Consider the following 12752-nt stretch of genomic DNA (forward strand, 5'->3'; position numbering starts at 1 on the left):
GCTGATTTCGGTTTCTTCTGTCGGGTAGCTATCGCTTCTCGTGCCCGTAGAGTTGATGGCTGTCTGGTTTCTAATCTCTTAAAGGGTGACCGCTTGTTACTTTGTCGTTTATTGCTCCCCGGGGCACGGTTACATCTGTTTCCGTGCGGCGATAAATTATACAAACGATGCCGCCGTGGTTGCATTTCCTGTTTTGGGGACTCTGAAAAACTAACTCCGTCTCATTGGCGATAAGACGAAAGATTCTTATAGTTTTCTCGCTCATTTTGCTGTCCGGACGGGCGCGCATCCGTAGTTTTCTTCCGTGCGCTCACTCACGCAGTTCACTTATTCTATTTAAGTGTGCACCGATCGCTATGCTGCTAGTGAGTCCAGCCGAGCCGAGCTGCGATTCTTCCGACGTGGACTATTCTCCAAGTGTACTTTTGTATGTCTGTGAGCTATGTTTAATATAACGCATAATTTTAATTTATAAAAAATCGTATAAGTTCTTTTTTAGGATTTTGCTTGATGTTACTCACGAATAAACCATGTCTATGTTACAGCAAAAATGATACTTTTGTCACTTTACGGTCATTCAAAAAAATTTGAGAAAATTTTTTTTCTGAAATAGAATAAAAAGAATACACATTTTCGGAGTGCATTTCGTGAAAACATTCGAACCCTCAAAGGGTGTTATTTGCACCAGTGGCCATCTTGGACTCGTCCTCATGATGCAAAATGATGGAAGGCTGTTTTGGTGTAAGCTGCTAAGTTGGCTGAAGATTGGCTTGTGATGGTGCGCCAGGTATTGAATGTTTCAGAAGGAATCTAGAGCGTCTGAAAGTGGCATATTTAAAGGCGATTACAGCGTTGTTGCACATTTTTTAATCATTATAGTCCATCATAATGCCTTGCCTTCACGCTGTTGTTATTGTCTTTTATGAATGATACATTTTACTCCGTGCTTCCAGTGAGGTCCAGACCGATTTTCTGCTACTGTGTACTGCTGTCGGTCTTAAGTAAGCTAGTCAACGACGAATTTTTTGGACATGCCTGACAATTTGGAATCTTTCTTGGCGCTGCCACATACTCCATGGGATCGACGTACAGCGGAACCTTGTTAATTTAAATTCACAGGGACTGGAAATTTGTGCGAATAAATTGTTGAGTTCAAACTAAAGAGAGCCCCTTTAAGGGGAGACGCGGGTCTTGGAACGGCCAAAAAAATGGTCAACAAAATCGATTTTTCGCAAAGCTTATTTTCGAGGCGTTTGTACTTCTGAGCACCTACTCTCAAATTGCTAACGCTAAATTCGGGTCGGGAAACGCGATAAAATCGGCTTTCAAAAGCACCCCGGCAGCACTAAAATGTCCCCCAAAAGGACGAAATTTGTTCGAACTTCCCGCGCGCGCCATGAGCGTTTGCAGCGGTAGAGTGTACTAGAAGCTTTTGAGTGGCGCGAGTGGCTGCTTGGAGCGGGCCTTTCAGCGTGGATGATGCGGTTGGCGCGGGCGTCGACCAATCTTCCCGGGCGCGGATGGCTGGCAGGCGGTTCCGCGTACGTGTTGGTGCCTCTCCGTCGCGCCTATAGTGTGCCGGCCAAGATGATCTCCCGCTTTTTTTCTTATTCTTATACTTCCTCTCTTTCATAAATATTAATGCAAATAAATATTATTTGACATTATTGGTTATTGAAGTTGCTGCTGACCGCACTGAAGCAGCATAGCACATTATACAGTAAAGGAGCGCGTTTTTTTTTTTTTTTTTTGCCATGTTTTACAGTGTACAATTAAATGAGAAACCAGCTGGCTGGTACACAACAGAAGCCCCCCCCCCCCCCCCATCTCCCGAAAAAAAAAAAAAAAAAATGAGTATGCTGCCACGGCCGCGGATCAAAGCGCACAAGGTGCGGCCTTGTGCGTGCGCCGAAAACAGCGGGAGAGGCCTAGTTCACTTGACTGCCACCGCAGCACCACCGGTCAAGGAGAGTTTGCGCCGGGGGAGCGGTGCGTGTTTGGCGCGCGCAGGCCGCGCTATGTCCGCTTCGCAGTGCTGCAAGCGGACACGTCGAGTTTGGTGCCCGCTCAAGGCATTCTTTTACGCCGCAACAGGGACCTTTCTCCCATGCAAACGGTTTTGACATCGTGACCTCATGTTTGAAAAGTGGAAAGCGTTAATGACAAAGCCTCTCCCGTCTTCACGGCACAGGATTATACATGCTTCAAATTCTACAAAATAACCTGAAAGTGATATTGCGCGCTTTTGGGCTATTTGAATATTGCACAATGTTTTCAGCAATTTGAATAGCAAAACATTTTTTGTGTTATTTAAATATTGCACCACGTGCATGCAAAAAAATGAAAATGCAAGGTTCCGTGCGTAAAATTAATCATATTTTTATTAACAAAAACCGCCATTCACTGAACCTCCAGTATGCATGTATTTTCTAACAAAGCAGAATAATTTTGCATTGCAAGTTAATAAAAATTACAGTTGGTGAAATGCCGTCATGACCTCAAAGGCGCAGCACTTTTCTGGAGAGGGGCTTGTGTGCCAGCCTTACCAGACGCTGCACAGTTGCGCTGATGTCCCTGCTCAGTTGGCTAGCAGTGGTCGAAGCAGCCGTTTTTAGAAAAACATCACAGAGGCGGTTTGTGTGCTGAGGGCTGCCCGAACCACACCGTAGTGCACTGCACGTAACTAAATGGGGAGGAGGGCTGAGTGAAGAACTTTACACAGATTTCCACTTCTCCGACTTCGATGTCCTTCATCACTTCACTGACAAAGCCACATGCGAGCTTGCAAATTTGCACTATCTCCATTTTGGGATAGCGAAGTTGTCCATTCTCAATCTCTTTATGAATTCGTACATGCCCCCACACGGCTTTGGTTCTTGTAGGAGAACCTTGCACGCTTCACAGGTCAACTGCAAAATAATAAAATCAAGCAAAAGAAAAATTTGCATCAAAAGCACAATGCAACGGCATAGAATACCTTGCTTACTTGGCCTTGCTAAGCAAAAATATATCTATATTTTTACAGCGGGCAGATGAACATCATGCGGAAAGAACACTGGCATACATGTATATCTGGTGGGGAAAGTTATAGTGACCGCCCCCCATCATGGCGAAACCCCTGTCTTGATCCGGGCTTAAACATTTAAGACCAAAGCCTTATATACCGCATTAAACGTGAAATTCGACCGTCAACGTCGCGGACTAGCGATGCGAAAAATCATCGTCACGTGATGACGTCATCATACGACGCCAGAGATCGCCAAAATATCTGACGTCGCGACGTAGCGTCATATAATGACGTCATCACATGACATCGCAGCGTGGTCAGAGGTGGCCCGATTACGGAGGCAATGCAAAACCACGTTAGTGCAGAAAGCTTTCGAAGGGTGGCGAGGCAAGTGTCGGCGTTCCGCGGCGTCAGGGACGAGTGATGCAAAAATCAATCATCACATGACATCGCCATATGACGTCAGAAATCGCCAAAACATGTGACGTCATTGCGACGCCCCGTGACGTAACGTCATATAATGACGTCATCACATGACATCCTAGCATGGTCAAAGGGGGTCTGATCACGAAGGCAATGCAAAACCACGTTAGGTGCGGAAAGCTTTCGAAGGGTGGCGGGGCAGGATCAACACATCGACTGAGAAGAAAAGATGGCTTTCGCTTTCGAGTCGTCCTAAGTGAATGCATAAGGGACGCTGTGCGTTTTTTCTCCGGGCTGTACTAGGCTTCAGTACAAGTCAGCCCCGAACCCTATCCTTGGTTTTCATTCTTTAAAGACAGGCGAAGGGAACGAAAAGTTGCGAAATATGAGCCATTTCTAGTTCACATACTGCGATAGCATTTCGAAGAATGCGGAATAGCAGTGAAGGTTGAGACAGCCTCGGCGTGAACGATGCGCTAGCGCAGCGTTCGAAGGAGGACAACAAAATAGTGCAAAATGTATTCGTCCGTACCTTCTCCTCACATGCACGTGCGAGGTATCCGGCCAGGTATGCTAGGGGAGCTAGCTCGATATCATCCGGTGTAGCAAACGAGACGTGTAGGAACTCCAGCTCATGGGAAAGCCGTTTAGCACCAAGCACTACCGCAAGTGGCATAGCGGTGGTGGTCGCCGTCTCTGGCTTTCGGCTTGAGAGGTGCATTCGTTTCTGAGCTATGAGGAGCATTTCCGCTCTTAGCAGCTTGGAGAATTCCAACCTGGTAAAAAAAAGTGGCAAGTTACAAGGACCCCCAGCAGCTGCATAGTTACATACCTTTAGAAGCTTTTCGGCTGTGAGACGGCGGTTCTGGCGTCGACTTTGTCATTGCCTCCATTAAACTGCCGAAAGCAACTGAAGAGAGGACTCACAGGGTCGCTGTTCAAAGCCCGGGTCAAGACGTAGCGAAAGCTGAAAGGAATTTGTTCGATACTTAGTCAGTATACATATGCGTAACGACGATACAAAATGTGAACGTGGATTTACGAAAAAAAAGAACTTACTTGTTGTCTAAGAGGTGTTGTATCAACGCTACAGTTGACCTTGTAGTCATTAGTGTTGCTTCGTACGTTTTCTTTGGTCATTTTCTTTTTGGTGTTGCCGCCAGAATGCTGGATCTCTTCGATGTAAGTGATGAAATCTACTTCTAGCCACGAAAGGCGGTCGTCGTCGCCTAAAGTAGAAGGGTTCTTCACCTTGACCGTGTGGCTTCACAGTGCCAATATTGTGAAGATCGTACCATTTCGACACCATTTTCATGAAGGTGATGGTGGGCAAACAGTCTTGAAATTCTGTCGCATCGGGTGACATTGTGGGTTTTCTTGTAGGAACTCAAGCGTCGCTATCACGACAGGAGAGAACACTTGCGTAGCCCTTGACACCTTCATCTTCTCTAGGTTGTCGGCTCAACGTGTGACTGTGTTAGAAACCTCACTGGCTTTACGAGCAGCTGTGACTGAATGCCGAGTAGCTTCTTTAAATAGAAGCCACCTTGAATGAGATTATCTCCGTCGGTCATCTCTCTTTCCACAAAATTGTTTCTGAGGTTCTTGATCAGGTGATTCGGATCAAAAGACAAAAAAAGAGGGTCAGCATGTCTGAATGGGTGTGGCACAACATGCACAAGCGTGCCTTCCTCCGAAAGGGCCTTGAATAGGGCAACATTTGACTGGTGATTGTCGGTAACAATCCTTGTCACACGGAAGCCCACCTCTTCGACTGCCTTTACAACAGTCTTTGTCATACAAAGAAGTTGCTCGCTTCTCAAGCAACGGGTAAAGAAGTACCCAACTGGTATGACATAAGCAGTCGATAGCCCTCGTAGGACGAAGCACAACAACCTGTTCGCCACTTCAGGTGTTGTCGACGATCGCTGTTCAGGACCCATGTCAACAAGGCCGAAAACCTTGTCAACTTGACGGTCGTACATCACCTTCTGTTGTATTGCCATTTCATCTATGATTAGGGAGCAGAAGATTTCTTGTTGAACTTGCAACACCTGAAACTCTGCGCGGAGGCGTTCTGTTATCAGCGATGTGACACCTATTTCGCCTGTTGAGTGCCCGACGTACTTTTGTAGCGTGGCACGACAAGGCAACTTAAACAGGCGTCTCGTCCTGACATGTTCGTATCCTTTGTTGGAGCACGCTTTCCAGAGCACGCACTCTCTCAGAATTCCTTCACTGTAGACTGGCTTTTTGGAAAAGAAGTTCGAGACCTGATTTTTGATAAATTCTGCAGTTTTGTGGCCTTCGTTTGCAGCTTTTAGTAAACTCAAAAAAGAGGCGATTTCTTTGTTACTTTCGAAAGCTTGTAGCCGTTCACGAACCGTGTCGTGTTGGCTTTGCAGTGTCTGCAGTGAGTGCTTTAGACGGGAAATTTTCCGCTGCAGGCGATTCGTTGTTATTTTCGCCTCTTCCATCGTCCGCTTCAAATCAAGATCTGTTTGAGATGTTTTATCTGTAGCTGAGCTCGTTCGGCGCTCGCTATCAGCAGGCAGCGCAGAGTCAGATGTTACCTCCGAAAATCCAACAGGTGCAACATGTTCGCTGAAGAAATCTTGACCGACATCTCCATGCATGCTTTCCTCTGGGTCACTATTGTTCGCGCGAACTGATGCACTGTCATCGGATAGTTTCTCTTCGAGGCCGCTTCCTTTTCCTAGGAGTGCTTACCTTTTGCATATATGACGGGTAATTGGGGAACACCGTTGGTATAGCAGTTGGCAAGAGCATTCGCAGTTTCGCGCCTTTCTTGTAGTCATTTTCGGTGAAGTGCAGGGAACAAACCAAAGAATGGTCGCTGGGTACCCACCTCGTTTCCTTTCCTCCAGAACCCTGCCTGGAGATGTTTCTGAGCCAAGCTTGTCGGCGTTCAGCATCTGATGGAAATTCATGGTAGGCCAAATCGGGATTTTTCTTTGCATTCGACGTGCACAGTGGAACGGAGCAGTTCTTCGGCATGCTGCCGCTGTAACTACGCAGCTGAACTGCGTTTCGGTTTGTGGGAGGCACAACACATTAGAGTCAACGCGATTATCGTTGTTACAAGCTCGTAACCTCACTCCGCTGTGCAAAAAAGGCGCGCTCACAATACCGCGCTTCGTCGGAGGATCCCCCACTACTAGCGCCCCCTCGAAAGTTGCGGCCGGAACTGTCACAGCGCTCTCCCCTCCTCGCCAACGCTCGGCGGCTCCACGCAACAGGCCGCACCTTGTGCGCTTTGATCCAGCGGCCGTGATGCTGCCCACAAAACGAAGAACTCTTGGCCCGTTCCATGTAAAACACTAAAGCTGGAATCAAAGGGTGCGTTGCTTGTGGCTGCGTGCACACAGGACAAAAAAGCAGGCTTTATTGACATTGTTTGAAGAACAGCAGAGTTTTTCCAAACCTCCCTTTGATTTTGAAATATGGGATTAGATTCATTGTTGTAGGACCCACAAAAATTCAAATACGTAATACTGCAGAAGAAGGCTTTCAGTGAAACATAGTCATGGAAGATTTTGAGAGTTTAAAAAACGCAGCACCACTGCAAAGCAGAGTCGTAACTGTAATGATAATAATCATTGAAACACAAAAATACAAGGTTTGCATATTATGAAACAATACATTGCGAATTAGCAAATTGTAAAAAGCAAAATTATAGAGCCAGGATACAAAAATAACATAAAACAAAGAAAACACAAAGACAGTGTTTTGTTTTTCCAAAATACATTTAATTAAAAAAAAATATGTTATGGTTGCATAGTCGTTTGAAGGGACACTAAGGTGGAACCGTGAATCGGCTTAGATCGATTAATTGTGCTCCGACACCCATAATGCTGCTAAATTTACCATCACAGGCTTATTAATACAAAAAGATTCAAAATCAAAGTTTATTTTGAGATATCGCGTCAGAATTTGCACGTTCTCTCACTTACAAGCCTCTTCTCGGAAAAATTGTTTTTCTTCTTGGTGTACCTTAAAAAAATTAGGAGTGCAATAAAATATGCACGAAAAATGACATCCTTTTTACGCCACTGTAGCAATTATAACCTACTCAATTTCAGGTACTGCTGTGCGCTTTGTTTCTCATCCCGCGACGTGTTAAACCCTTCACATAAACCTGCATACGTGTGACCACATAAAAACGGATCAGCTGAGCAGTCAATGGCTTGCAATGTTCGTTGCAGCCAACACCCCCAAAATGCTTCTCCTGTTGATTACTGCCAAGACATCCAAGATGCTGTCTTTGTGTAAGTCACTCGTACTAAAACAACCAGTGAAAATTTCTTCAAGTTCACTAATAAAAACAAAAGCTTTCTGTGAAGGGTACAGAAGAACACCAAAATCACAAGATTTTGTGAAAACAGCACCATTTAGGGACTGGCCATCTCATGAAGGCAGCAGAAGCTCATTCATGCATGCACTGCACTTTGGAGCACACATGTTCTAGCAACATAGCCTGCCACATAGTACGTACGCCTGGAGTCGCTATGCTGATTGACGTATGGGTGGTCTGGTGCAGTCAAAGAGCTTCTATGAAGCGAACCTTCAGCACCTTCCAAGTATCCTTCATCAAGCAACAAGTCAATCAGTTGCTGCTGCTTATACAAGTTAGCAGGCTTGTCTGCGACAGTGAAAAGCGAGCTTACAACCCCCTCTGAAACGTGTGATCCAGCAACACTCTTGGCAAGATTATAACAGCTTAGACAATAATGGTCGTGAGAAATTGTTGCGGAGTGGGATGAGCATTTGCATTCAGATGACAGCCTGACAATACCCGAAGAGGTTTTCAATTTTTATCTTCGCTTAAGCGGCTTGTAATAAGGTATGCATAGGCAATCTCTACATGTAAGTAGCTTCAGCAAAATTGATAATGTGCACGTAGTCTCTCACAATGAAATGCGGTTCGAAATGTAATTCGCACACAGCACAATCGGCGTCAAGCGGTTTGTCAAGCCGATGGAGGTTCCGCTCCCAAAGGAGTCGTTGTTCTTCGTCATTCGAGGCCTTAAAAGGGATAACTTGAGACTTTGTTGCACACGCGGATGTCCATTTGTGCAACCCTGGCGCGTAACAATGTTTAACACGCTGTTTTTTTTTTACATTTCGCGACCAAAAGAGAGCTGCCGGCCCATGCCGCCGAGCAAGCCAAGGGGGAAGATGGGCGATGGCAGCGCCGCCGCTACTTTCGCCGCAAGTGGGGATGGGAAAGCAAGGGGGAGAGCGTTTCGGTCGCGCCACTCAAAAGTTCTAGTACACTCTAGCAGCGGGCCGAGCGCCGCCATCTTGGGCTAGATTTGAAGCTGTTTTCTTTGTGCACATTTTGCGCCATCTCAAAATGGCGTCGCTCAAGCAGAACGGCCGCCCGTCGCGGGTTTTCTCAAGGTCGTTTCCAGGCCACTGATTGGCTCTCACACGGCGCGCTTTTCAAGCGCGCTTTCCGAGTCTCCCATTGGCTGGCGCGACCGACACGTCAATTTTTTTTCTTTGTGTTGGGTTCTCCGCCGTGGCTGTCCGTTTGTGTGCGCCTGCTTTTGCGATCGTGCGTGTTTCTCGACGGACCGTGTTTCCACTTTGTGCCGGTAGTTTTTCCACGCGATCGAGATGCCTGGAGACTCTCGTCTGAAACCATCGACGCAACGAGCTTTTGGAAGCCCGCAAAAAACGGGGCTTGGAACAAGAAGGCGCCGGTACAAGTGCACCGTCGGCAGCGGAGTTGGAGTTGCGGCCGGACCCTTTGGATCTGCCGGGAACTTCAACTGACGACACCGTGGGACCAAGTTCGACTAACGAAACACTTCGGTTTGATGCCGCGTACTACTCAACGGCGGAGCAGGCGCAGCGAGTTGAGAGATCGGCGCAAACGAAGACCGTTCTGTCTGGAAAGTCGGCTACCCAGCGCAAGTTCGACCTTCTTGGAGTCAGCGCGGAGTGCCAGACCGGTGACGCCGGGACCGATTTTTGCTCGTCGATATGAAAGTTTTGAATAACTTTTTTGCACAAGCGAAGTGCGACAAATGTGACGCAAAAAGACTCAGCGTGAGGAAGGCAACGGACAAGGAGTACGGCCTTGCGGTTAAAGCTTATTTTTTCTTGCAGCAGTTGTGATTCGAGAAGAAGCAATTTTCTTCTCCGAGAGGTGAGCGGAACTGCCACCATCACTCCCTTCGAAGTCAACATGAGGGCCATGAAGGGGATACAGATGATAGGCAAAGGTGTTACTGCCCTTTCAGAACTTTTGTGCGTGTATGAACCTTTCGCACCGAGGCTTGCACCACAAGACGTTTCAGGGAACCTAAAAAGTTTAGTGAAAGGCTGCGAAAACACAGCGACTGAAGTGAAGCTGCTAGTGTGGCAGTAATAAAAGAGCTGTATACAGACTTCTTGAAACCCCATCAGGGAACATCGATGTTGTGTTTGACGGCTCATGGATGACGCGAGGTCGGAGCTCACACATAGGTGTGGGCCTGCATCATTGAGCTCTACACTGGCCTTGTAATTGACCATGTTGTTTACTCAAACTTTGTCTCGGCTGTGCCCTGGGACCACAGCCGCAAGACGAAGGGTACACCGACTGGCTGGCAACCCACGAGTGCTAACGAAACATCGAATGCAACTCTGGCCGCATGGAAGTAGAGGCTGCGCTGACCATGTTTCAGAGGTCCTGGGCCAAGCATGGTCTGCGCTACACGACTGTGCTCTCTGTTGGAGACAGCCGCACTTTTCATGCCTTGTCCGAAGCCGAGGTGTACGGCTTTATCCTAAATAGACAAAAAGGACTGCATCAACCATGTCCACAAGCGAATGGGTGCAGCTTTACGGAACATTGTGGACAAAAAGAAGGCTCAGGGTGAGTCTCTTGGGGGTAGAGGAAAGCTCACACAAGAAGATCAAGAAGATCGCGAATTACTACGGATATGCCCTGAGGAGCAATTATCAATGACCGTGCCAGCTATGAAGAGGGCAGTCGAAGCTACACTGCTGCACATGACATCGACAGATGATGCACCAAAGCACTCAAAGTGCCCCGAGGGGTGCTAGCTCTTGGTGCAAGTACAATAGAGCCTTGGCCAATGGGGAGAGTCTACCTTCACACAAGAATGCCCTGCCGGCTTGTGTTGCGGGCTGCTCTGGAGCAGTCTTTGCGAGGCTCAGTGATGAGCGCCTGCTGGCACGGTGCTGTGAGGGAAGACCCAGAACGCGCAGGTGAGAGTCTTCATTCAGTCATCTGGACCCAAACTTCAAAGCATGGGAACGCTTCGCGTGGAAAGTGTGAAGCGAGCTGAGGCTGTTGCCATCTACAACCAAGGAAGAAGGGCAACCAACGAGTCCATTGCTGCACGTTTGGGCTATGTTGCTGGGGATGCCTTGTTCGACGAAGCCTTAGAAAAGACTCTCTGCGTTACGCAAGGCAAATGCAACTTATCTGAAGCAGCACCAACCACAAAAAAGACTCTTGCACAAGGCGACACAAAACGGGTGCTGCAACTGAATTGATTACAGTCCGGACTACTTGAAGGTCTTTCCCTTCACGCATAGCTGCCTATTACCCAGGGTAACATGCTGCCCCTAACATCTAGAAGGTTCTTTCTACAAGACTGAAAAGGACATGAGCAAGCCAAGTACGCTTTGAGACCTCATACCCCATGGCTTTTCCAGAACCCCCCAGCCGCTTTGTCATGGTGGGGTTTTGATCATGGCTTTTACACATTGGAAAATATTTTTAGGATATGATTCCTTGGGTGGAACAAGACACTTTCTGTTTTGTTTTGAGGGAAACAGATGGGGAACATGTGAATAAAATTTATGGTTAAAGGTTCCTTTCATAAATTTATACAGTGCGTGTCAAACCTTCAAACGCGATTTTCTCAGCTTCACATTTTTTGCCAACTTGACCAGCCTTACGGATCTTTTCATTATGTTTTTGTAAGGTATTTTGATAAATTTTATACCGTAGAATTCGTAAGAAATAGGACTGTGGAGCTATGCTATTTTTTTGTGGCTAAGATGAACATATGAAATTTTGTGAACAATAATGTGAGCTAATTGCATTTCAAGATTTACACAGTGCCAATACAATTGAAAGTTCTTATATGATGATATATCTCAGTGACAATATAAATAGCATAGCTCCACATGGCAGGTCTTTGGCTACAGCTGCACCTTAAACAGAACCTAAAAATACTGAGGGAAAGTGTCTTAATGACCTGTAAGAAATTACCTAATTAGATTTCACTTATGCTCTCACAATTTGATAACTAATTGAAGTACATGAAAACTAATTATATTTTTGAAATCAGGAGGAAGAAATACATATTACACACCCAATTTTCTTACAATATCTCCAATAAAAAAACTTTTCATTTCGAGACCAGTGTCTCCCCTTAAATGTATAGCAGCTGATCACCTCAGTTGCTTCTGGGTCAAGTACTGTCTGTAACGTTCTTGCATGCACGATATGCTGGGCAGGTAAGCATGCGCAGGCTTTCTTTTATGTGAAGGGGGTGACTCTTACAGAGAGAAAAGAGGTTGAGGTAGGAAAAGACGCTACTTCTGCTGCATTAGAAGGGAGCATGGCTCAGCGTCTGTGGTAAGCGAGAAAGGCGGAATGCCACCTTTAGAGGTGGGTACTTGTACACGAAGAGGCACCCTGTTGGGTACCCCTGTTAAACGACGTAGTTCTGCTGAAATTCCCTGACTCAGTCACTGTGAGCTCTGATGTATTCATTGAGCGCTTAAGCCATAGTGGTAAGCAGTGAATGCTATGTCATACCGGTTGGGTGCGCACTGCGATTTACTATGTCATCGCCTTTTCTTTTGTTGGTAGCTAGCTGCACGGGTTAGTAGACTGCTATTTGCACTTCGCAGTGGTGCTTAGTTCGTTGCATTCCTGCCAGGTACGAATTAACGAGGTTTCCGCTGTACTGGCACTAAGAACTTCTAAGGTAGTGGAGTGTCTTCAGGCTATTTCAGATGTGGCTGTGGCAATTTGGCCCTTGATTGTGGGAATGAGGCATGAATTCCCTTTTTTTAACCATCAGATTTCTCGGGATGATTTCTCACCCCCTAGGGATTCTGAAAATAATCTGACGTTGACTGCACATGGTAAGCAGCGGAAGCTGCCTCACGTGACTTTTTCAGTCTGTGATGACGCTTCAAAATCTGAGCTGTTGGGAGTGTTCTCCTAGCTGCCAGATTTCAATCAAGCCTGGCACAGAGCACTGTGCTCTTTCCCACGAGGACGGTACTCTTGGAGTGCCATCCAGTTGAATGCAGTTGGACG

At 46.6% G+C, this 12752-nt stretch overlaps 1 protein-coding gene across 1 annotated transcript in view; it reads left to right on the plus strand.

Annotated features, from left to right (window-relative positions):
• The window catches only part of LOC119378366 (signal transducer and activator of transcription 5B-like), a 112667-nt gene that overhangs the window by 30331 nt on the left and 69584 nt on the right, over nucleotides 1-12752 (plus strand).

The sequence above is a fragment of the Rhipicephalus sanguineus genome, unplaced genomic scaffold (genome assembly GCF_013339695.2).
Source record: "Rhipicephalus sanguineus isolate Rsan-2018 unplaced genomic scaffold, BIME_Rsan_1.4 Seq804, whole genome shotgun sequence".
Lineage (NCBI taxonomy): Eukaryota > Metazoa > Arthropoda > Arachnida > Ixodida > Ixodidae > Rhipicephalus > Rhipicephalus sanguineus.